The sequence below is a fragment of the Sminthopsis crassicaudata genome, chromosome X, assembly GCF_048593235.1.
Source record: "Sminthopsis crassicaudata isolate SCR6 chromosome X, ASM4859323v1, whole genome shotgun sequence".
Lineage (NCBI taxonomy): Eukaryota > Metazoa > Chordata > Mammalia > Dasyuromorphia > Dasyuridae > Sminthopsis > Sminthopsis crassicaudata.
The window spans coordinates 35,353,532-35,377,691 of NC_133623.1; the positions used below are offsets into that span (position 1 = coordinate 35,353,532).

Sequence of the window (24,160 nt, forward strand, 5' to 3'; positions counted from 1 at the left end):
ACTTGGTAAAAATATTAAGTTATGAAAGCCTAAAATTCTTATACATTTTCACAAAGCGACCTTTTTGCCATAAAACATTTGTTGAAACTTTTAAGATTCAAAATATATGCAACAAGAATGATATATTTTCCTGAAATACAATATGTACTTACAAGGCTGAAACCTCGTTGTAGCCACAATTGAAGGAGCTAGCCACTGGTAAAAACACTGATGAAAACATCCCAGCACAAGATTGGATTTAAAAGGTAAATCAAGCTAAAGAGAACAGGATTATTTGGATGTGACCCATACTTACAGAAGACAATGGTCCTTATTGACAACTTGGTGTGCAACTGGTGAATGAGATCTAGAATTTAAAGGAACAGAGAAGTTAGGATCATTGCAATATCCTGGGAGTCATTAGTCTATATAGCATTGTTGGAATAAGGGGCCTTTTTCCTACTTAACATAGAGCTATCTCAGATACTCAGCAGGGGCCACCTTTCTTACTAACCAGGGGTTGCCCTGAGAATAGGTCCACCTTGACTTGGAGGTCCTTTCTGTTTCTTTTTAATTAACATGAGATATGCTTTCACTCAGCTCTGCAGATAAGAATTTAATGAATCTTGTCAGTTTTCCTTCCATTTTTAATTTTGTCCTACCATTTTTATTCATCCTTCTTTCTCCTTCCTTCCTTCCTTTCTTCCCTCCTTCCTTCTTTCACTCCTTTCTCCCTTCCTTCCTCCCTTCCTTCACTACTTTATTTGTTCCTTCCATTCCACCCTATGTTCCCCATTACATCCTTATTCCATTAAATATCATTTTTTAATTTTTCTGTGTCTTTTTCCTCTTCTCTCATGATCCATTGCACTCTTTTTCTCATCAACTCATATATACTTGGTCAAAATATCACAAGTTTTAAAGAGTTTACTTACGTTCCTGTACATTTTCCCTGTCAAGCACTTTTTTCTTAAAATGTTTTAGAGGACTCTAGGTTTACCATTTTATGACATTGATTTGCAAAGTAATCCATTCCCCATAGTAAAATATAATTACTTGAACCAAAATATTTACATACAAAGCATCATGAGATTGAAAAACAAAGTTGAAGAAGCTAGTCCCCAGAAAAATATTGATGAAAATTTCCCAGCACAAGCTTGGATTTAAAAGCTGAATCAAGCCAAAGAGAACAGCAAGGCTGGTGTGAAACCCATACTCACAGAAGACATTGATTTTTATTGACACATGTTGCTCAACTGTAGACTGAGATCTAGAATGTTGGGGAAGAGAGCAGTCAAGACCCTTCCATTACACTGTCCAGCCATTACTCTCTCTCCTGTTTTAGGAAAAATGGACCGTTATCCCCCATTTTAACCCAGGGTCAGTTTTCCTACTCACCAGAGGCTCCACTGAGAGAACAGTGGCTGTCATTGACTTGGAGGATTCTCCTGATCACTTTTGGAGTAATGTGAGAATTGATTTCACACAGCTCCCCTGATGAGAATACAATGTGTGTGATTAGTTTTTCTGATCCTTTTTATTTTTCCCTCCCTTTTCATATTTCTTTCCCTCCCTCTTTCCCCACTTATATCTTATTTCTGCTAAATGTCCCTTCATTTCTCTTTCTTTCACTTTTTCATTCTCTCTCTATCTTTTTGGATCTCGTCATAGAAGTGAGGTACACTGTGTCAAAATATTAGTAAGTTATATACACTTACAATTCATGTACTTTTTCCCTCAATGGTCTCTTTTGTCATAATTATTTTTAATTTTAGCAAGCTATTTTCAAACATATGCAAGTGCAATTATATAATTTCCTTAAACACAATATTAACTTACAAGGCGCCAAAGCAATTCTGGCCACAATTGATAGAGAAAGCCATTGGCAAAAATATTCATGACAATTCCCAGCAAAAGTTTGGATTTTAAAAGCTAAATTAAGACAAAGAGAAGATGATGACTGGGATTTGAGCCATACTTACAGAAATATTGGTCCTTATTGACACTTGGTGCTCAATTGAAGAATGAGATCTAGAAGTTTCAGGAATAAATTAGTCAGGATCATTGCATTATACTGTGCAGACATTAGTCTCTGTAGAATTTTTGGAACAATGGGACCTTCCCCCATTTTAACCCAGGTACACCTTCTATACTCAGCAGGGGGTCCACTAAGTAATGCAAGATTGAAAATGACTTGGAGGTTCTTTTTGTTCCATTTTAATTAATGTGATAAATGCTTTCTCCCAGCTATGAGAAAAGAATCAATGAATCTTGTCAGTTTTTCCATCCATTTATAAATTTGTTTTTTTCATTTTTATTTTTCTTTCCCTCTTTCTTTCCATCCTTCCTTCCTTCCTTTCTTCCCTCCATTCTTGTTTAATGCTTCCATACCTACCTATGTTCTCCCTTACATCCTGCTTCTGCTAAATGTCCCTTTTTATTTTACTCTATCTTTCAACCTCCTCTCACAATTCAATGCACTCTGATTCTCATATACCTGATATATATACTTCCTTAAATTATTATACATTTTAAGTGTTAATTAATGACCCTGTACTTTTTCTCTTGATGACCAATTTTTCCTTAAAAACTTTTATGGGACTCCAGGTTTATCATAATAGGACACTGCTATGCAAAGTAATCAATGACCCTTAGTAAAACATAATTTCCCAAAACACAATATTTACTTACAAAGTCCCATGTGAACGATGAGCACTATTTAAGGAGCTAGTTCATAGTAAAAGTATTGATGAAAACTTGCACATACAAGGTTGGATTTTCAAAGGTAAATCAAGTCAAAGTGAATAGGATTACCCATACTTACAGAAGATATTGGTCATTATTGATAACTTGGGGTATAACTGGTGAATGAGATCTAGAATTTAAAGGAACAGAGGAGTCAGGAACATTGCAATATGCTGTGTAGACAGTAATTTCTGTAGTTTTTCTGGAATAATGGGACCTTCCCCCATTTCAACTGGGGCCACCTTTCATACTCAGCAGGGGGTCCACTGAGAAATCCCAGGTTGACAATGACTTGTAGGTTCTTTCTGTTACTTTTAAATTAACGTGAGAACTGCTTTCTCCCAGCTAAGCAGAAAAGAATTCATCGAATCTTGTTTGTTTTTCCTTCCATTTTAAAGTTTGACTTTCTATTTTTATCCTTGCTTCCCTCATTCCTTCCTTAATGCCTTCCTTCCTTTCTTCCTTCCTTTTGCCCTTTTCTCTTCCATTCCTTCCTCTTTTATCCTACTTCTACTAAATGTCCCTTATTTTCTGTCTCTCTTTTTCATTCCCTTAATACCCATTGAATTTCCTCATCGAAATGAGGTAAACTTAGTAAAAATATTAAGTTATGAACACCTAAAATTCTTACACATTTTCACAAAGTGACCTTTTTGCCATAAAATATTTGTTGAAACTTTTAAGATTCAAAATATATGCAACAAGAATGATATATATTTCATGAATCATAATATTTACTTACAAGGCCAAAAACTCATTGTAGCCACAACTGAAGGAGCTCGCTGTTGGTAAAAATATCGATGAAAACTTCCCAGCAGAAGGTTGGATTTAAAAGGTAAATCAAGCTAAAGAGAACAGGATTACTTGGATGTGACCATACTTACAGAAGACCTTGGTCCTTATTGACAAATTGGGATGCAACTGGTGAATGAGATCTGGAATTTAGAGGAACAGAAGAGTCAGGATCATTGCAATATCCTGTGCAAACATTAGTCTCTGTAGCATTGTGGAAAAAATGGTCCTTTTCCCTACTTAGCATAGGGCTACCTTTGATACTCAGCAGGGGTTCCCCTCAGAATTGAGGTTGACCATGACCTGCAAGTTCTTTCTCTTCCTTTTTAATTAACACGACACATACTTTCACCCAACCCTACAGATAATAATTCAAACAATCATGTCAGTTTTCCTTCTATTTTTAAATTTGGCCTTCCCTTTTAATCCTTCCTTCTTCCCTTTCTTCCTTCATTTCCACCTTCTTTGCTTCCTTCCTTCTTTCCTTTCCTCCTTTTTGGTTTGTGTTTGTTCCTTCCATCCCTCCTTATGACACACTTTACATTCTTTTTCTATTACATGTCCTTTTTCACTTTTCTCTGTCCCTTATTCTCTTTCTCACTATCCATTTCATTCTTTTTTCTCATAGAACTTATATATACTGGTTCAAAATATTACACGGTTTAAATTGTTCAAATTGCTTCAACTATTTTCCACCGGTGACCCCTTTTTTCTTAAAAGTTTTAGGGGACTACAGGATTGAGATCATGTGAAATCGGTATGAAAAGCCATCAATGCCGTATAATAAAATAAAAATTCTCAAAACACAATAATTACTTACAAAGCCCCATATCAATGATGAATAGAATTTAAGGAGCCAGTCCCCAGTAAAAGTATTGATGAAAATTTCCTCTTACAAGCTTGGATTTTAAAACCTAAATCATGTCAGAGAAAAGGATGAGTGGGGTATTACCCATACTTACATTAGACATAGATTCTTATTGACACTTTGCTGCCCAACTGTAGACTGAGATCTAGAATGTTGGGGAAGAGAGCAGTCAGGATCCTTTCATTATACCTTTCAGCCATTACTCTCTATCCCATTTTAGCAATTAATGGACTTATCCCCCATTTTAATGAAGGGGCAGTTTTCCTACTCACCAGAGGGTTCACTGAGAGATCAGTGGATATCAGTGATTTGGAGGCTTCTCCTGATCATTTTTGGGTTAATGAGAGACTGGATTTCACTCAGCTCTCCTGATGAGAATTCAAGGGGTCTGGTGAGTTTTTCCTTCACTTATTGTTTTTCCCTCCATTTTTATCTTTTGTTCCTTCTTTGCTTCCTTCTTTTGAATCTTTCCTTTTTCCCTCTTTCCCCCCCTATAATATCCTACACTTCTGCTAAATATTCATTGCTTTCCCCCCCTTTTTTTTAATTTTCTCACTATTCTTTTTATCTCCTGTCATAGAAGCAAGGTACACAGGGTCAAAATATTAGTATGTTATATACAACAATAGTTCCTCTACTTTTTCCCTCAGTGACCTCTTTAACCATAAAAATTTTTATTGAAGCTTTCTACTTTCAAATATAGTCAAGCAAAATTGTATATTTTCCTGCACCATAATAGTTACTTACCAGGCCCCAAATACATTCTGGCTAAACATGCCACTAGTAAAAACATTGATGAAAATTCCCAGGACAAGATTAGATTTTAAAAGGTAAGTCAAGCCAAAGAGAACAGTATGACTGGGATGTGACCCCTACTTAGAGAGGATATTGATCCTTATTGAAACTTGGTACACAACTAATGAATGAGATCTAGAAGTTTAAGGAAGACTGGAATCAGGACCACTGCATTATACTGTGCAGACATTAATCTCTGTAGCATTTTTTGAATAATAGGATCTTTCCCCACTTAACCTGGGGCTACCTTTCATCCTCAGGACGGGGTCCATTAAGAAATCCCAGGTTGACAGTGACTTGGAGGTTCTTTCTGTTCCTTTTAAATTAAGGTGAGGACTGCTTTCTTTTGCCTATACAAAAAATAATTCATTGAATCTTTTTGGCTTTTCCTTCCATTTCAAAATCTGACTTTCTATTTTTATCCTTGCTTCCCTTCTTCCTTAACTCCTTCCTTGCTTTCTTCCTTTTTTTTCCTTTCTTCCTTCCTTCCTTCTTTTTCCCTTCTTTCATCTTTCATCCTATTTCTGCTAAATGTCCCTTATTTTCTGTTTCCCTTTTTCATTCTCTTGCTACCCATTACACTTTTGTCATCAAAATAAGTTAAGCTTGGTAAAAATATTAAGATATGAACACCAAAAATTCTTATACATGTTCACATAGTGACCTTTTTTGCCATAGAAGTTTACTGAAGGTTTTAAGTTTCAAAATATATGCAAGGATAATTATATATTTTCTTGAATCATAATATTTACTTACAAGGCTGAAAACTTATTGTAGCCACAATTGAAGGAGCTAGCTAATGGTAAAAACACTGATGAAAACTTTCCATAACAAGGTTGGATTTAAAAGGTAAATCAAGCTAAAGAGAACATGATTACTTGGATGTGGCCACACTTACTGAAGATGTTGGTCCTTATTGTCAACTTGGGGTGCAACTGGTGAATGAGATCTAGAATTTAAAGGAACATTAAGAGTCAGGATCATTGCAATATACTATACAGACATTAGTCTCTGTAGCATTGTTGGAATAATGGGACATTTCCCTACTTAACATAAGTCTATCTTCGATATTCAGCAGGGGGCCACCATCCCACTCACCAGGGGTTCCCCAGAGAATTATGAGGTCGACCATGACTTTCAAGTTCTTTCTATTCCTTTTCAATTAACATGAGGCAGGCTTTCACCTGGCTCTGCAGTTAAGAATTTAACAAATATTGTCATGTATTCCTTACATTTTTAAATATGTCCTTCACTTTTCCTTCATCCTTCTTGCTTTTTCCTTCTTCCTTACTCCCTCCCTCCTTCCCTTCCTTCCTTCCTTTCTTCCTTCTTTCCTTCCTTCCATCCCTCCTTTCTTGTTTGCTCCTTGCATCCTTCTCTTTGTCCCATTGCATCCTTCTTCTGCTAAGTGTCCCTTTGTATTTTTCTCTGTCTTTTGTTTCTCTGTTAGCATCCATTGCACTCTATTTCTGATGTAATTGATGTATGCACTTCCTCAAAATATTACATATTTTACAGATTTTAACTTCCTGTTTTTCCCCTGGTGACCACTTTTTTCTTAAAAAGCTTTAGGGGAATCCAGGTTTACCATTATATGAAATAAGTTTGCAAAGTAATCAGTGCCCCATAATAAAATACACTTTCCCCATACACAGTATTTACTTAAAATGCCCCATCTGAATGATGAATAGAATTTAAGGAGCCCGTCCCCAGTAAAAGTATTGATGAACATGTCCCATTACAAGCTTGGACTTTAAAAACTAAATTAAGCCAAAGAGAACAGCATGATGGGGTGTGGCCCCTACTTACAGAAGGCATTGATTCTTACTGACACTTGCTGCTCAACTGTAGAATGAGATCTGGAATGTTGGGGAAGAGAGCAGGCAGGATCCTTCCATCACATCGTCCAGCCATTACTCTCTCTCCCATTTTAAGAATTAATGGACCTAGCCCCCATTTTAACCCAGGGTCACTTTTCCTATTCACCAAGGGGGTCCACAGAGAGATCAGTGGCTGTCAGTGATTGGAGGCTTCTCCTGATCATTTTTGGATTAATGAGAGAATGGATTTCACTCAGCTCTCCTGATGACAATTCAAGGGGTCTGGTGAGTTTTTCCTTCCCTCTTTTTTTTCCCTCCATTTTTATCTTTCATTCCTTCCTTGCTTCCTTCTTTTCTATCTTTCATCCCTCCCTCTTTCCCCACTTATATCCTACTTCTGCTAAATGTCCCTCGCTTTATTTCCTTTTTCCTTTTTCATTCTCTTGATATTTATTTGGATTTCTCCACACAGAAATGAAGTATACTGGGTCAAAATCATATACAATAAAAGTTCCTCTACATTTTCCTTCAGTGACCTCTTTAACCATAAATTTTTTTTATTGAACCTTTCTATTTTCAAAACCTAGGCAAGCAAAATTTTATATTTTCCTTCACTACAATAGTTACTTACCCGACCCCAAATACATTCTGGCTAAAACTGAAGGAACAAGCTACTGCTAAAAAAAACATTGAGGAAAATTCCCAGGAAGGTTTGGATTTTAAAAGGGAAATCAAGCCAAAGAGAACAGTATGACTATGATGTGACCCAATGTTAGAGAGGATATTGGTTCTTATTGATACTTGGTACTGAACTGATGAATGAGATCTAAAAGTTTAAGAACAATGAAATCAGGACCATTGCATTATACTGTGCAGACATTAATCTCTGTAGAATTGTTGCAATAATGGGACCTTCCCCCAGTGTAATGCAGGGCCACCTTTCATACTCAGCAGGGGTTCCACTGAGAAATCCCAGGTTGACTATGAATTGGAGATTCTTTCCTTTTAAATTAATGTGAGAACGGCTTTTTTCCAGTTATGTAGAAAGAATTCCATGAATTTTGTTGGTTTTTCCTTCCAGTTTGAAAGTTGACTTTCTATGTTTATCCTTACTTCTCTTCCTTCCTTTCTTCCTTCTTTCCTTCATCCCTTCCTTCTTTTATCTTCCCTTCTTCCATCTTTCATCCTATTTCTGCTAAACGTCCCTTATTTTCTGTCTCCCTTTTTCATTCTCTTGCTACCATTTCACTTTCCTCATGGAAATGAGGTAAACTTAGTAAAATTATTAAGATACAAACACCTAAAATTCTTATACATTTTCACAAAGTGACCTTTTTGCCATAGAATTTGACTGAAGCTTTTAAGTTTCAAAATATATGCAAGGAGAATTATATATTTTCCTGAATCATAATATTTACTTACAAGGCCGAAAACTCATTGTAGCCACAATTGAAGGAGCTAGCCAATGGTAAAAACATTGATGAAAACTTCCCAGCACAAGATTGCATTTTGAAAGTTAAATCAAGCTAAAGAGAACAGGATTACTTGGATGTGACCATACTTACAGATGATCTTAGTCATTATTGATAGTTGGGGGTGCCACTGGTGAATGAGAGCTAGAATTTAAAGTAATAGAAGAATAAGGATCATTGCAATATATTTAGTCTCTGTAGCATTGTTGGAATAATGGGCCTTTTCTCTATTTACCATAGGGCTACTTTTGATACTCAGCAGGGGGCCACTTTTCCCACTCACCAGGGGTTCCCCTGAGAAGTATGAGGTCGACCATGACTTGCAAGTTCTCTTTCTTCCTTTTTAACTAACATGACACAGGCTTTCCCCGCAACTCTACAAATAGTAACTCAAAAACTCATGTCAGTTTTTCCTTCTATTTTTAAATTTGGCCTTCCTTTTTAATCCTTGCTTCCTCCCTTTCTTCCTTAAATTCTTCCTTCTTTGCTTCCTTCCTTTCTTCCTTTATGGTTTGTTCCTTCTATCCGTCTTTATTACGCACTTTACATTCTTTTTCTATTACATGTCCTTTTAACTTTTCTCTGTCTCATTCTCTCTCTCACTGTCCATTTCACTCTTTTTCTTATAGAACTTACATGTACTTGTTCAAAATATTACACGTTTTATATTGTTCAAATTGTTTAAACTGTTTTCTCACCATGACCCCTATTTTCTTAAAAAGTTTTACGGGACTCCATGATTTCCATTATGCGAAATTGGTAGGAAAAGTCATCAATGCCCTCTAATAAAATAAAATTTCCCAAAACACAATATTTACTTACAAAGCCCCAGGTCAATGATGAATAGAATTTAAGGAGCCAGTCCCCAGTAAAAATATTGATGAAAATGTCCCATTAAAAGCTTGGATTTTAAAACCAAAATCATGCCAGAAAGAAAAGGTTGAGTGGGATGTGACCCATACTTACAGAAGGCATTGATTCTTATTGACACGTGCTCTTCAACTGTAGAATGAGATCTAGAATGTTGGGGAAGAGAGCAGATAGGATCCTTCCATTACACTGTCCAGCCATAACTCTCTACCTTATTTTAGGAAAAATGGATCTATCCCCCATTTTAATCAGGGTCAGTTTTCCTATTCTCTAGGGGGTCCACAGAGAGAGCAATGGCTGTCAGTTATTGGAGGCTTCTTCTGATCATTTTTGGATTAATGTGAAAATTGATTTCACCCCGCTCTCCTGATAAGAAATCAATGTGTCTGATTATTTTTTCCGACACTTTCCTTTACTTTTCAACCGTCCTTCCTTCCTTCCCTCTTTTCTTGTTTGTTCCTTGCATCCTTACCTTTGTCCCCATTACATCCTTCTGCTAAGTGTCCCTTTGTATTTTTCTGTCTCTTTGTTTCTCTATTAACATCCATTGCACTCCCTTTCTCATACAATTGTTATATACAACTGCTCAAAATATTACAAAATTTAAAGATTTTAACTTCTGTTTTTCCCCTGGTGACCGCTTTTTTCTTAAAAAGTTTTAGGGGCTCCAGTTTTACCATTATATGAAATCAGTATGCAAAGTAATCAATGCCCCATAACAAAATGCACTTTCCACAAATCAGTATTTACTTACAAAGCGCCATCTGAATGATGAATAGAATTTAAGGAGCCAGCCCCCAGTAAAAGTATTGATGAACATGTCCCATTACAAGCTTGGACTTTAAAAACTAAATTAAGCCAAAGAGAACAGCATGACTGGGATGTGAGGTGTGACCCATACTTACAGAAGGCATTCATTTATATTGACACTTGCTGCTCACCTGTAGACTGAGACCTACAATGTTGGGGAAGAGAGCAGTCAGGATCCTTCCATTACACTGTCCAGCCATCACTTTCTATTCCATTTTAGGAAAAATAGTCCTAGCCCCCATTTTAATCCAGGGTCAGATTTCCTACTCACCAGGGGGTCCATGGAGAGATCAGTCGCTGTCAGTGATTGGAGGCTTCTCCTGATCATTTTTGGATTAATGAGAGAATGGATTTCACTGAGCTCTCTTGACGAGAATTCCATGAGTATGGTCAGTTTTTCCTACCCTTTTTATTTTTCCTTCCTTCTTTCCTTCAGGCTTTCCCTCCTACCTTACTTTTCTCTTTCCTTTTTTGTTTTTTCCATCCCTTCCTAAGTCCCCCATTTCATCCTCCTCCTGCTAAATATCCCTTTTAATTTTTCTCTCTTTTTCCTTCTCTCTCTTGTGATCCATTTCATTCTTTTTCTTACAAAACTGATATATACTTGATCAAAATATTACATGTTTTAAAGAGTTAAGCTTCGTGTACTTTTTTCCCCTGGTCTCCTCTTTTGTCCCCAAAATTTTAAAGGCATCCTAGGAATAGTGTGGTATAACATTGGTATTCAAAGGAAACAATGCCTCATAGTAAAATGTAATTTCCCTAATCATAACATTTACTTACAAGGCCCCATAGTTATCTTGGTAAAAAATATTGATGAAAATGTCCTAGGACAAGGTTGGATTTTAAAAGGTCAATCTAGTAAAAGAAAAGAGGATGACTGGGATGTGACCCATACTTACAGACGGTCTTTGTCCTTATTGACACTTGGTGCTCAACAGGTGAATGAGATCTAGAATTTTAAGGAACACAGGAGACAGGACCATGGCATTATACTGTGCAGACACCAGTTCCTATAGCTTCTTGGGAATAGTGGGACTTTTCCCCAATTTACACCAGGGCCATCTGTGATACTCAGCAGGAGGCCATCTTTCCTACTCATCAGGGGTTCCCTGAGGATTTTGGGGTTGGCCATGACTAGCAACTTCTTTCTTTCCTTTTTAATTAACATGAAACACGCTTTCAGGCAACTCTACAGATAGTAATTCAAAGAATCTTTTCAGTTTTTCCTTCTATTTTTAAGTTTGACCTTCCCTATTAATCCTTCCCTCCTTTCTTCCTTTTTAACTTCCTTTCTTCCTTCCTTCCTTTCCTCCTTTTTGGTTTGTTCCTTCCATCCCTCTTTATGACTTACTTTATATCCCTTTTCTATTACATGCCCTTTTTTATTTTTCTCTGTCTCTTTTTCTCTCTCTACCTGTGCATTTCATTCTTCTTCTCATACAACTTACATAAACTTGTTAAAAATATTACAAGTTTTGAATTGTTCAGCTTCCTGTCCTTTTGTCCTCATGACCCCTTTTCTCTTAAAAATTGTTAATGGACTCCTAGTTTACATTTATAGAAAAATGATATGCAAAGGAATCAATGCCTGATAGTCAAACATAACTGCCACAAACAAAACATTTACTTACAAATCCCCATGGGAATGATGAGCACAATTTAAGGAGCTAGTTGACAGGAAAAGTACTGATGACAATTTCTCAGCACCAGCTTGGAAATGAAAAAGTAAATCAAGCCAGAGAGGACCGGATGACTGGGGTGTGACCCATACTTACAGAAGGCATTGATTCTTATTGACACATGCTGCTCAACTGTAGAATGAGATCTAGAATGTTGGGGAAGAGAGCAGGCAGGATCCTTCCATCACACAGTCCAGCCATTACTCTTTATACCATTTTAGCAATTAATGGTCCTAACCCCCATTTTGATCCAGGGTCAGATTTCCTACTCACCCAGAGGTCCATGGAGAAATCAGTGGCTCTCAGTGATTGGAGTCTTCTCCTGACCATTTTTGAATTAATGAGAGAATGGATTTCACTCAACTCTCCTGATGAGAATTCAACGGGTCTGGTGAGTTTTTCCTTCACTTATTGTTTTTCCCTCCTGTTTTATCTTTTGTTCTTTTGCTTCCTTCTTTTCTATCTTTCTTCCCTCCCTCTTTCCCCACTTATAATATCCTACTTCTGCTAAATATCCCTTGCTTTCTCTCTGCCTCTTTTTTTTTTCTTCTCTCACTATCCTTCTGGACCTCTTCTCATACAAGTGAGGTACACTGGACCAGAATATTAGTAAGTTATATACAACAACAGTTCCTCTACTTTTTCCCCTCAGAGATCCCTCTAACCCATGACTTTTTTAATTGTAGCTTTCTATTTTCAAAACAAAGGCTAGTATAATTGTATATTTCCCTGTACCACAATATTTACTTACCAGGCCCCAAATGCATTCTGTCTAAAAGTGAAGGAGAAAGCCACTGGGAAAAACACTGATGAAAATTCCTAGGACAAGTTTGGATTTTAAAAGGTAAATGAAGCCAAAGAGAACAGTATGGCTGGGATGTGACCCATACTTAGAGAGTATATTGGTCCTTATTGATACTTGGTACTCAACTGATGAATGAGATCTAGAAGTTTAAGGAAGACTGGAATCAGGACCACTGCATTATACTGTGCAGACATTAATCCCTGTAGAATTGTTGCAATAATGGGACCTTGCCCCTATTTCACCAGGGGCCACCTTTCATACTCAGCAGGGGGTCCAAGGAGAAATCCCACGTTGACAATGACTTGGAGGTTCTTTCTGTTCCTTTTAAATTAATGGAAGAACTGCTTCCTCCAGGCTAAGCAGAAAAAAATTCCTTGAATCTTGTTGGTTTTTCCTTCCATTTTAAAATTTGACTTTCTATTTTTATGCTTGCTTCCCTCCTTCCTTCCATAACTCCTTCCTTCCTTCCTTCCTTTCTTCCTTCCTCCCGCCTTTCAGTTCTGTTCCCTTCCTGCCTCTTTTATCCTACTTCTGGTAAATGTCTCTTATTTTCGGTCTCTCTTTTTCGTTCCCTTGGTACCCATTGGAATTTCTTCATCAAAATGAAGTAAACTTGGTAAAAATATGTACGCCTAAAATTCTTATACATTTTAACAAAGTGACCTTTTTGCCATAAAATATTTGTTGAAACTTTTAAGATTCAAAATATATGCAAGGAGAATTATATATTTTCCTGAAATACAATATGTAGTTACAAGGTGAAAAACTCATTGTAGCCACAATTGAAGGAGCTAGCCACTGGTAAAAACACTTGATGAAAACATCCCAGTGCAAAGTTGGATTTAAAAGGTAAATCAAGCTAAAGGATTACTTGGATGTGACCAGTTACATAAGATCTTGGTCCTTATTGATAACTTGCGATGCAATTGGTGAATGAGATCTAGAATTTAAAGGAATAGAAGTCAGGATCATTGCAATATCCTGTGCAGACAGTCTCTGTTGCATTGTTGGAATAATGGAACTTTTCCCTCTTAACAAAAGATTATCTTTGATACACAGCAGCAGGCCACTTTCCTATTCACCAGGGGTTTCCCTGAGAATTATGAGGTTGACCATGACCTGCACGTTCTTTCTCTTCCTTTTTAATTAACATGAGACATGCTTTCACCTGGTTCGACAGATAAGAATTTCACGAATCTTGTCATTTATTCCTTACATTTTTAAATATGTCCTTCACTTTTCCTTTATCCTTCTTCCTTCCTTTTCCCCTTCCTTCCTTCCTCCTTACTTCCTTCCTTTTCTTCTTTCCTTGTTTCCTTCCTTGCTTCCTTCCCTCCATTCTAGTTTGTTCCTTGCATCCTTCCCTTTGTCCCCTATTACATCCTTCTTCTGCTACTTGTCCCTTTTTATTTTTCTCTGTCTGTGTTTCTCTCTCGTGATCCGTTGCACTCTGTTTTTTACACTACTAATATATACTTGGTCAAAACATTACAAATTTTAAGGATTTTAACTTCCTGTTCTTTTCCCCCTGGTGATCCCTTTTTAAAAAAAAAACTTTTAGGGGACTCCAGGTTTACCATTATATGAAATCATTATACAAAAGAAACAATGCCCCATAAAAAGTTAATTCGCCAAAACACAAAACACAAAAAACAATTCATTACACAGGCCCATGTGAATGATAAGCACAATTTCAGGAGCTAGTCCCCAGTAAGAATGAAAATTAAAAATTTCCCTGTACAAGCTTGGATGTTAAAAGTTAAATCAAGCCAAAGAGAACAGCATGACAGGGTGCGGCCCATATTTACAGAAGGCATTGATTCTTATTGACACTTGCTGCTCAAGTGTAGAATAAGATCTAGAATGTTGGGGAAGAGAGCAGTCAGGATCCTTTCATTACAATGTCTAGCTATTATTCTCTCTATCCTGTTTCAGGAAAAATAAACCCCATTTTAATCAGGGTCAGTTTTCCTACTCAACAGGGTGACCACTGAGAGATCAGGGCATATCACTGTCTTGGAGGCCTCTTCTGATCATTTTTGGATTAATGTGAAAATTGATTTTACCCCGCTCTCCTTATGAGAATTCAATGTGTCTGATTATTTTTTCCTACATTTTTATCTTTCCTTTCCTTTTCATCCTTCCTACCTTCTATCCTTCTTTCCTTTCTTGCTTCCTTCCTTCCCTCCTTTCTTGTTTGTTCTTTGCATCCTTATCTTTGACCCCATTACATCCTTCTTTGGCTAAATGTCCCTTTGTATTTTTCTCTGTCTCTTTGTGTCTCTGTTAGCATCCACTGAACTCCCTTTCTCATACAAATTGATAAATACACCTGCTCAAAATATTATACATTTTAAAGATTTTAACTTCCTGTTTTTCCCCTGGTGACCACTTTTTTCTTAAAAAGCTTTAGGGGATTCCAGGGTTATCATTATATGAAATCAGTATGCAAAGTAATCAATGCCCCATAATAAAATACACTTTCCACAAACACAGTACTTACTTGCAAAGCCCCATCTCAATGATGAATAGAATTTAAGGAGCCCGTCCCCAGTAAAAGTATTGATGAAAATGTCCCATTACAAGCTTAGACTTTAAAAACTAAATTAAGCCAAAGAGAACAGCATGATGGGGTGTGGCCCATACTTACAGAAGGCATTGATTCTTACTGACACTTGCTGTTCAACTGTAGAATGAGATCTAGAATGTTGGGGAAGAGAGCAGGCAGGATCCTTCCATTATACTCTCCAGCCATTATTCTCTATCCCATTTTAGCAATTAATGGACCTAACCCCCATTTTAACCCAGGGTAAGTTTTTCTACTCACCAGAGTGTCCATGGAGAGATCAGTGACTGTCAGTGATTAGAGGCTTCTTCTGATCATTGTTGGATTAATGAGAGAATGGATTTCACTCAGCTCTCCTGATGAGAATTCACTTTTTGTTTTTCCCTCCCTTTTTATCTTTCCTTCCTTCCTTGCTTCCTTCTTTTCTATCTTTCATCCCTCCCTCTTTCCCCACTTATATCCTACTTCTGCTAAATGTCCCTTGCTTTCTTTACATTTCTCTTTTTCTTTCTCTCATTATTTGTTTGGATTTCTCTCCAAAGAAATGAAGTATACTGGGTCAAAATATTAGTAAATTATATACAATAACAGTTCCTCTACTATTTCCCTCAGTCACCTCTTTAACTAAAATTTTTTTTGATTAAAGCTTTCTCTTTTCAAAACATAGGCAAGCACGATTTTATATATTTTCCTGTGCCACAATAGTTACTTACCAGGCCCCAAATGCATTCTGGCTAAAACTGAAGGCAAAAGCCGCTGTTAAAAAAAACTGAGGAAAATTCCCAGGGCAGATTTGGATTTTAAAAAGCAAATCAAGCCAAAGAGAACAGTATGATTGGGATGTGGCCCATACTTAGAGAGGATATTAGTCCTTATTGAAAATTGGTACTCAACTGATGAATAAGATCTAGAAGTTTAAGGAAGACTGGAGTCAGGACCGTAGCATTATACTGTGTAGTCATTAATTTCTTTAGTATTTCTGGAATAATGGGACCTTCCCCCATTTCACCCGGGGCCACCTTTCATACTCAGCAGTGGGTCCACTGAGAAATCCCAGGCTGACAATGACTTGGAAGTTATTTCTATTCCTTTTAAATTAAGTTGAGAAGTGTTTTTTCCCAGTTATATAGAAAAGAATTCAATGAATCTTGCTGGTTTTTCACTCCATTTTAAAATTTGGCTTTCCATGTTCATCCTTCCATCCTTCCTTCCTTAACTCCTTTCTTTCTTCCTTACTTCCTTCCTTAACTCCTTCCTTCCTTCCTTTGTTCCTTTCTTTTATCTTCCCTTCTTCCCTATTTCATCCTACTTCTGCTAAATGTCCCTTACTTTCTGTCTTCCTTTTTCATTCTCTTGCTACCTATATCACTTTCCTCATTGAAATGTGGTAAACTTTGTAAAAATATTAAGATATGAACACCGAAAATTCTTATTCATGTTCACAGTGACCATTTTTCCATAAAATCTTCTTGAAGCTTTTAAGTTTCAAAATATGTGCAAGGAGAATTATACATTTTGCTGAATTACAACAGTTAGTTACAAGGCTGAAAACTCATTGTTGCCACAATTGAAAGAGCTAGCCAATGGTAAAAACACTGCTGAAAACTTCCCAGCACAAGGTTGGATTTAAAAGGTAATTAAAGCTAAAGACAACAGGATTACTTGGATGTGACCATACTTACCAAAGATGTTGGTCATTATCGACAACTTGGGGTGCAACTGGTGAATGAAATCTAGAATTTATAGGAACAGAAGAATCAGGATCATTGCAATATCCTTTGTAGACATTAGTCTCTGTAGCATTGTTGGAATAATGGGGGCCCTTTAGCCCATTTAGCCCAAAGGTAGCATAGGGCTGCCTTTGATACTCAGCAGGGAGCCACCTTTCCTACTCACCAGGGGTTCCTCTGATAGTTATGATGTAGACCATGACCTGCAAGTTTTTTCTCTTCGTTTTTAATTAACAGGACTCATGATTTTACCCAACCCTACAGACAGGAATTCAAAGAATCATGTCAGTTTTTCCTTCTATTCTTAAATTTGGCCTTCCCTTTTAATCCTTCTTTCCTCCCTTTCTTCCTTCTAAACTTCTTTCCTTCCTTCCTTTCCTCCTTTTTGGTTTGTTCCTTCCATCCCTCTTTATGATCAAGTTCACATTCTTTTTCTATTACATGTCCTTTTTTATTTTTCTTTGTCTCTTATTCTCTCTCATGCTGTCCTTTTCATTCTTTTTCTCATAGAACTTACATGTACTTGTTAAAAATATTACATGTTTTAAATTGTTCAAATTGTTTAACCTGTTTTCCCCCAGTGACCCCTTTTTATTAAATAGTTTTAGGGGACTCCAGGATTGCCATTTTATGAAATCGGTATGAAAAGACACCAATGCTATATAATAAAATAAAATTTCCCAAAATACAGTATTTACTTACAAAGCCCCATCTCAATGATGAATAGAATTTAAGGAGCCAGAACCCAGTAAAAGTATTGATAAAAATTTCCCAGCACAAGCTTGGATTTTAAAAGTTAAATCAAGTCAGAGAGAACAGCATGACTGGGGTGTGACCCATACTTACAGAAGGCATTGATTCTTATTGACATATGCTGCTCAACTGTAGACTGAGATCTAGAATGTTGGGGAAGAGAGCAGGCAGGATCCTTCCATTACACTATCCACCCATTACTCTCTATCTCTTTTTAGCAGTTAATGTACTTATCCCCCATTTTAACCCAGGGTCATTTTTCCTACTCACCGGAGGATCCACTGAGAGATCAGTGGATATCAGTGACTTGGAGACTTCACCTGATCATTCCTGGATAAATGAGAGAATGGATTTCACTCAGCTCTGCTGATGAGAAATCAAGGGGTGTGGTAAGTTTTTCCTTCACTTATTATTTTTCCCTCCCTTTTTATCTTTAGTTCCTTCTTTGCTTCCTTCATGTCTATCTTTCCTCCCTCCCTCTTTCCCCACTTACAATATCCTACTTCTGCTACATATGGCTCGCATTCTCTTTTTTTTTTTCTTCTCTCACTATCATTGTGGACCTCTTCTCATAAAAGTGAAGTACACTGGGCCAGAATATTAATAAGTTATATACAACAATAGTTCCTGTATTTTTCCCCTCAGTTACCTCTTTAACCATGACATTTTTTTTTTATTGAAACTTACTATATTCAAAACATAGGTAAGTACAATTTTGTATTTTCCTGAGCTAAAATATTTACTTACCAGGCCCCAAACCCATTGAAGGAGCAAGCCTCTGGGGAAAACACTGATGAAAATTCCCAACACAAATTTGGATTTTAAAAGGTAAATCAAGCCAAAGAGAACTGTATAATTGGGATGTGACCTATACTTACAGAGGATATTGGACCTTATTAATAATTGGTACTTAACTGATGAATGAGATCTAGAAGTTTCAGGAAGAGTGAAATCAGGACCACTGTATTATGCTGTGCAGAAATTAATCTCTAAAGAATTTTTGGAATAATGGGACCTTCCCCCATTTCAACCCAGGCCACATTTTAGACTCAGCAGGTGGTCCACTGAGAAATCCCAGGTTGACAATGACTTGGAGGTTCTTTGTTTCTTTTAAATTAATGTGAGAACTGCTTTCTCCAGGCTAACCAGAAAAGATTTCATTGAATCATGTTGTTTTTCCTTCCATTTTAAAATTTGACTTTCCATTTTTATCCTTGCTTACTTCCTTCCTTTTTTCCTTCTTTCTTTCCTTCCTTCCTTCCTTTCTTCTGCCCTTCTTGCCTCTTTTAGCCTATATCTGCTAAATGTCCTTTATTTTTTGTCTCTCTTTTTCATTCCCTTGGTACCCATTTGAGTTTCCTCATCAAAATGAGGTAAACTTGGTAAAAATATTAAGTTATGAACACCTAAAATTCTTATACATTTTCACAAAGTGACCTTTTTGCCATAAAATTTTTGTTGAAACTTTTAAGATTCAAAATATATGCAACAAGAATGATATATTTTCCTGAAATATAGTATTTACTTACAAGGCTGAAAACTCGTTGTACCCACAATTAAAGGCTAGCCACTGGTAAAAACATTGATGAAAACTTCCCAGCACAAGGTTAGATTTTAAAAGTAAATCAAGCTAAAGAGAACAGGATTATTTGGATGTGACCATAATTACAGAAGACCTTGGTCCTTATTGACAACTTGGGGTGCAACTGGTGAATGAGATCTAGAATTTAAAGGAACAGAAGACTCAGGATCATTGCAATATCCTGTGCAGACATTAGTCTCTGTAGCATTGTTGGAATCACGGGCCTTTTCCCTACTAGACATAAGGCTATCTTTGATACTCACAGGGGGCCACCTTTCCTACTCACCAGGGGTTCCCCTGAGAATAATGTGGTCAACCTTGATGCTGAGATTCTTTCTGTTCCTTTTTAATTAACATGAGACATGCTTTCACCCAGCTCTGCAGAAAAGAATTTAATGAATCTTGTCAGTTTTTCCTTCCATTTTTAATTTTGTCCTCCCATTTTTATTCATCCTTCTTTCTTTTTCCTTCCTTCCTTTCTTCCCTCCTTCCTTCTTTCACTCCTTTCTCCCTTCCTTCCTCCCTTCCTTCACTACTTTATTTGTTCCTTCCATTCCTCCCTACATCCCGCTTTACATCCTTCTTCCGTTAAATATCACTTTTTATTTTTCTGTGTCTCTTTTTCCTCTTCTCTCATGATCCATTGCACTCTTTTTCTCAAACAACTGATATATACTTAGTCAAAGATATCACAAGTTTTAAAGAGTTTACTTACGTTCCTGTACGTTTTCCCTGACAAGCACTGTTTTCTTAAAATGGTTTAGGGGATTCCAGGTTCACCATTTTATGACACTGGTTTGCAAAGTAATCAATTCCCCATAGTAAAAAATAATATCTCGAACCAAAATATTTACATACAAAGCCTCATGAGAGGCTAGTCCCCAGGAAAAGTATTGATGAAAATTTCACAGCACAAGCTTGGACTTTAAAAGCTAAATGAAGCCAGAGAAAACAGCAAGACTGGAGTGTGACCCATACTTACAGAAGGCATTGATTCTTATTGACACTTGCTGCTCAACTGTAGAATGAGATCTAGAATGTTGGAGAAGAGAGCAGGCAGGATCCTTCCATTACACCATCCAGCCATAACTCTGCATCCCATTTTATCAATGAATGGACCTAAACCCCCATTTTAACCAAGGATCAGTTTTCCTACTCACCAGAAGCTCCACTGAGAGAACATTGGCTGTCAGTGACTTGGAGGACTCTCCTGAACACTTTTCAAGTAACTTGAGAATTGATTTCAGACAGCTCCCCTGATGAGAATACAATGTGTCAGATTAGTTTTTCTGATCCTTTATATTTTTCCCTCCCTTTTTATCTTTCTTTTCTTCTTTGTTCCCTCCCTCTTTCCCCTCTTATATCTTATTTCTGCTAAATGTCCCTTCGTTTCTCTTTCTTTCACTTTTTCATTTTCTCGCTATCTTTTTGGATCTCGTCATAGAAGTGAGGTACACTGTGTCAAAATATTAGTAAGTTATATACACTTACAATTCATGTATTATTTCCCTCAATGACCTCTTTAGTCATATATATTTTTTTAATTTTAGCAAGCTATTTTCAAACATATGCAAGTGCAGTTATATATTTTCTTTAAACACAATATTAACTTACAAGGCCCCAAAGCAATTCTGGCTACAATTGATAGAACAAGCCATTGGTAAAACCATTCATGACAATTCCCAGCACAAGTTTGGATTTTAAAAGCTGAATTAAGCCAAAGAGAAGATGATGACTGGGATCTGAGCCATACTTACAGAAATGTCGGTCCTTATTGCCATTTGGTGCTCAACGGAAGAATGAGATCTAGAAGTTTCAAGAAAAGATTACTCAGGATCATTGCATTATTCTTTTCAGACATTAGTCTATGTAGCATTTTTGGAATAATGGGACCTTCCCCCATTTCAACCCAGGTCCACCTTCTATACTCAGCAGGGGGTCCACTAAGTAAAGCAAGGTTGACAATGACTTGGAGGTTCTTTCTGTTCCTTTTTAATTAATGTGATACATGCTTTCTCCTAGCTATGCACATAAGTATTCAATGAATCTTGTCAGTTTTTCCATCCATTTGTAAATTTGTCTTTCCATTTTCATTTTTCTTTCCCTCTTTCCTTCCTTCCTTCCTTTCTTCCCTCCACTCTTGTTTGATGCTTCCATCCCTACCTATGTCCTCCCTTACATCTTACTTCTGCTAAATGCCCCTTTTTATTTTACTGTATATCTTTTAATCCCCTCTCCCAATCCATTGCATTCTGATTCCCATATAACTGATGTATATTTGCTCAAAATATTATACATTCTAAAATTAATTAATGATCCTGTACTTTTTCTCTTGATGACCATTTTTTTTCGTAAAAACTTTTTTGGGACTCCAGGTATATCATTATAGGACACTGTTACGCAAAGTAATCAGTGACCCTTAGTAAAACATAACTTCCCAAAACACAGTATTTACTTACAAAGTCCCATGCGACACAATTTAAGGAGCTAGTTCATAGTAAAAATATTGATGAAAACTTCCCATCACAAGGTTGGATTTTAAAAGGTAAATCAAGCCAAAGTGAACAGGATTACTTGGAGGTGACCCATACTTACAGAAGATATTGGTCATTATTGATAACTTGGGGTGCAACTGGTTAATGAGATCTAGAATTTAAAGGAACAGAGGACGCTGGATCATTGCATCATACTGTGCAGACATTAGTCTCTATAGTATTTCTGGAATAATGAGCTTTTTCCCTAATTAACTTAGGACCATCTTTGATACTCTGTAGGTGGTCATGTTTCCAACTCATCACGGGTTCCCCTGAGAATTATGTGGTTGGTCATGACTTGGAGGTTCTTTCTGGTCCTTTTTAAATAACATGACACATGCTTTCACTGGGGTCTGCAGATAAGTATTTAAAGAATCTTGTCAGTTCTTTATTCCATTTTTAAATACGTGCTTCAGTTTTTCTTCATTCTTCTTTATTCTTTGCTTCTTTATAACTTCTTTCCTTCCTTCCCTCCTTCCTTCCTTTCTTCCCTCCATTCTTGTTTTGTGCTTCCATTCCTACCTATGTCTTTCATTATTTACTTCTATAAAATGTCCCTTTTTATTTTTTTCTCTCTTTTAACTCCGTCTTGTAATCCATTGCACTCTGTTTCTCATACAATTGATATACACTTGCTCAAAATATTAAAAAATTTAAAAATTTTAACTTCCTGTTTTTTCCCCGTGGTGACCCCTTTTTCTTAAAAAGTTTTAGCGGACTCCAAGACTGCCATTATTCCAAATTGGTATGAAAACAATTGAATGCCTGATAGTAAAATATATTTTCCTGAAACACATCATTTACTTACGAAGCCTCATATGCATGCCGAGCACAAGTTAAAGAGTTTGCCACCACCAATAAATATATTGATGAAAATGTCCTAGCACAAGGGTGGATTTTAAAAGGTAAATCAAGCCAAGTAGAAGAGGATGACTGGGCTGTGATCCATACTTACAAACAATCTTGGTCCTTATTGACACTTGGTGCTCAACTGGTGAATGAGATCTAGAATTTTAAGGAACACAGGAGACAGGACCATGGCATTATACTGTGCAGACACCAGTTCCTATAGCTTCTTGGGAATAGTGGGACTTTTCCCCAATTTACACCAGGGCCATCTGTGATACTCAGCAGGGGACTACCTTTCCTACTCACCAGGGGTTCCCTGAGAATTATGGGGTTGGCCATGACTAGCAACTTCTTTCTTTCCTTTTTAATTAACATGATACATGCTTTCACACTATTCTACAAATAGTAATTCAAAGAATCATGCCAGTTTTTCTTTCCATTTTTAATGGCCTTCCATTTTAATCCTTCCTTCCTCCCTTTCTTCCTTCATTTCTTCCTTCTTTACTTCCTTCTTCCTTCCTTTCTTGATTGTTCCTTCCATCCATCCCTCTTTATGACCCATTTTAAATCCTATTTCTTTTCCATGCCCTTTTTTATTTTTCTCTCTTTTTCTCTCTCTCACTGTCCATTTCATTCTTCTTCTCATACAACTTACATAAACTTGTTAAAAATATTACAAATTTTGAATTGTTCAGCTTCCTGTCCTTTTGTCCTCATGACCCCTTTTCTTTTAAAAATTGTTAGGGGATTACTCATTTACATTTATAGAAAAATGATATGCAAAGGAATAAATGCCTGTTAGTCAAACATCACTGCCCGAAACACATTTACTTACAAAGCCCCATGGGAATGATGAGCACAATTTAAGGAGCTAGTCGCCAGGAAAAGTACTGATGACAATTTCTCAGCAGAAGCTTGGAAATTAAAATGTAAATCAAGCCAGAGAGGACCAGATGACTGGGATGTGACCCATACCTACAGAAGGCATTGATTCTTATTAACACTTGCTGCTCAACTGTAGATTGAGATCTAGAATGTTGGGGAAGAGAGCAGGCAGGATCCTTCCATTACACTGTCCAGCCATTACTCTTTATCCCATGTTAGCAATTAATGGACCTAGCCCCCATTTTAATCAAGGGTCACATTTCCTACTCACCAGGGCTTCCAGGGAGAGATCAGTGGCTGTCAGTGATTGAAGTCTTCTCCTGTTCATTTTTCAATTAATGAGAGAATGGATTTCACTCAGCTCTCCTGATGAGAATTCAGGGGGTTTGATGAGTTTTTCCTTGACTTATTGTTTTTCCCTCCCTTTTTATCTTTTGTTCCTTCTTTTCTGTCTTTGCTCCCTCCCTATTTCCCCATTTATAATATCTTACATCTGCTAAATATCCCTTACATTCTCTCTCTCTTTTTTTCTTGTCTCACCATCTTTTTGGATCTTACCTCATACAAGTGAGGTACACTGGGTAAGTTATTAGTAAGTTATATACAACAATAGTTCCTCTACT

General features: G+C 36.8%; 3 long non-coding RNA genes across 3 annotated transcripts; all 3 read right to left on the reverse strand.

Annotated features, from left to right (window-relative positions):
- Positions 1-284: 284 nt before the first annotated feature.
- On the reverse strand, positions 285-4,653 carry LOC141548311 (uncharacterized). The gene is made up of 6 exons (XR_012483891.1): positions 4,479-4,653; positions 3,609-3,659; positions 2,804-2,854; positions 1,962-2,010; positions 1,378-1,473; positions 285-346 (listed from the first exon to the last, which is right to left on the reverse strand). It is a non-coding gene; the product is annotated as an uncharacterized LOC141548311 (long non-coding RNA).
- A 2,335-nt stretch (positions 4,654-6,988) lies between these two features.
- Positions 6,989-9,489, reverse strand: LOC141548744 (uncharacterized). Its single transcript, XR_012484044.1, has 3 exons — positions 9,438-9,489; positions 8,565-8,615; positions 6,989-7,038 (listed from the first exon to the last, which is right to left on the reverse strand). It is a non-coding gene; the product is annotated as an uncharacterized LOC141548744 (long non-coding RNA).
- Positions 9,490-10,423: 934 nt separating this feature from the next.
- Positions 10,424-23,897, reverse strand: LOC141548764 (uncharacterized). Its single transcript, XR_012484050.1, has 14 exons — positions 23,809-23,897; positions 23,488-23,627; positions 22,759-22,808; positions 21,027-21,075; positions 20,430-20,525; positions 19,556-19,647; positions 19,217-19,407; positions 17,958-18,017; positions 17,101-17,192; positions 16,887-16,937; positions 15,466-15,514; positions 15,289-15,338; positions 11,054-11,103; positions 10,424-10,471 (listed from the first exon to the last, which is right to left on the reverse strand). It is a non-coding gene; the product is annotated as an uncharacterized LOC141548764 (long non-coding RNA).
- Positions 23,898-24,160: the final 263 nt, after the last annotated feature.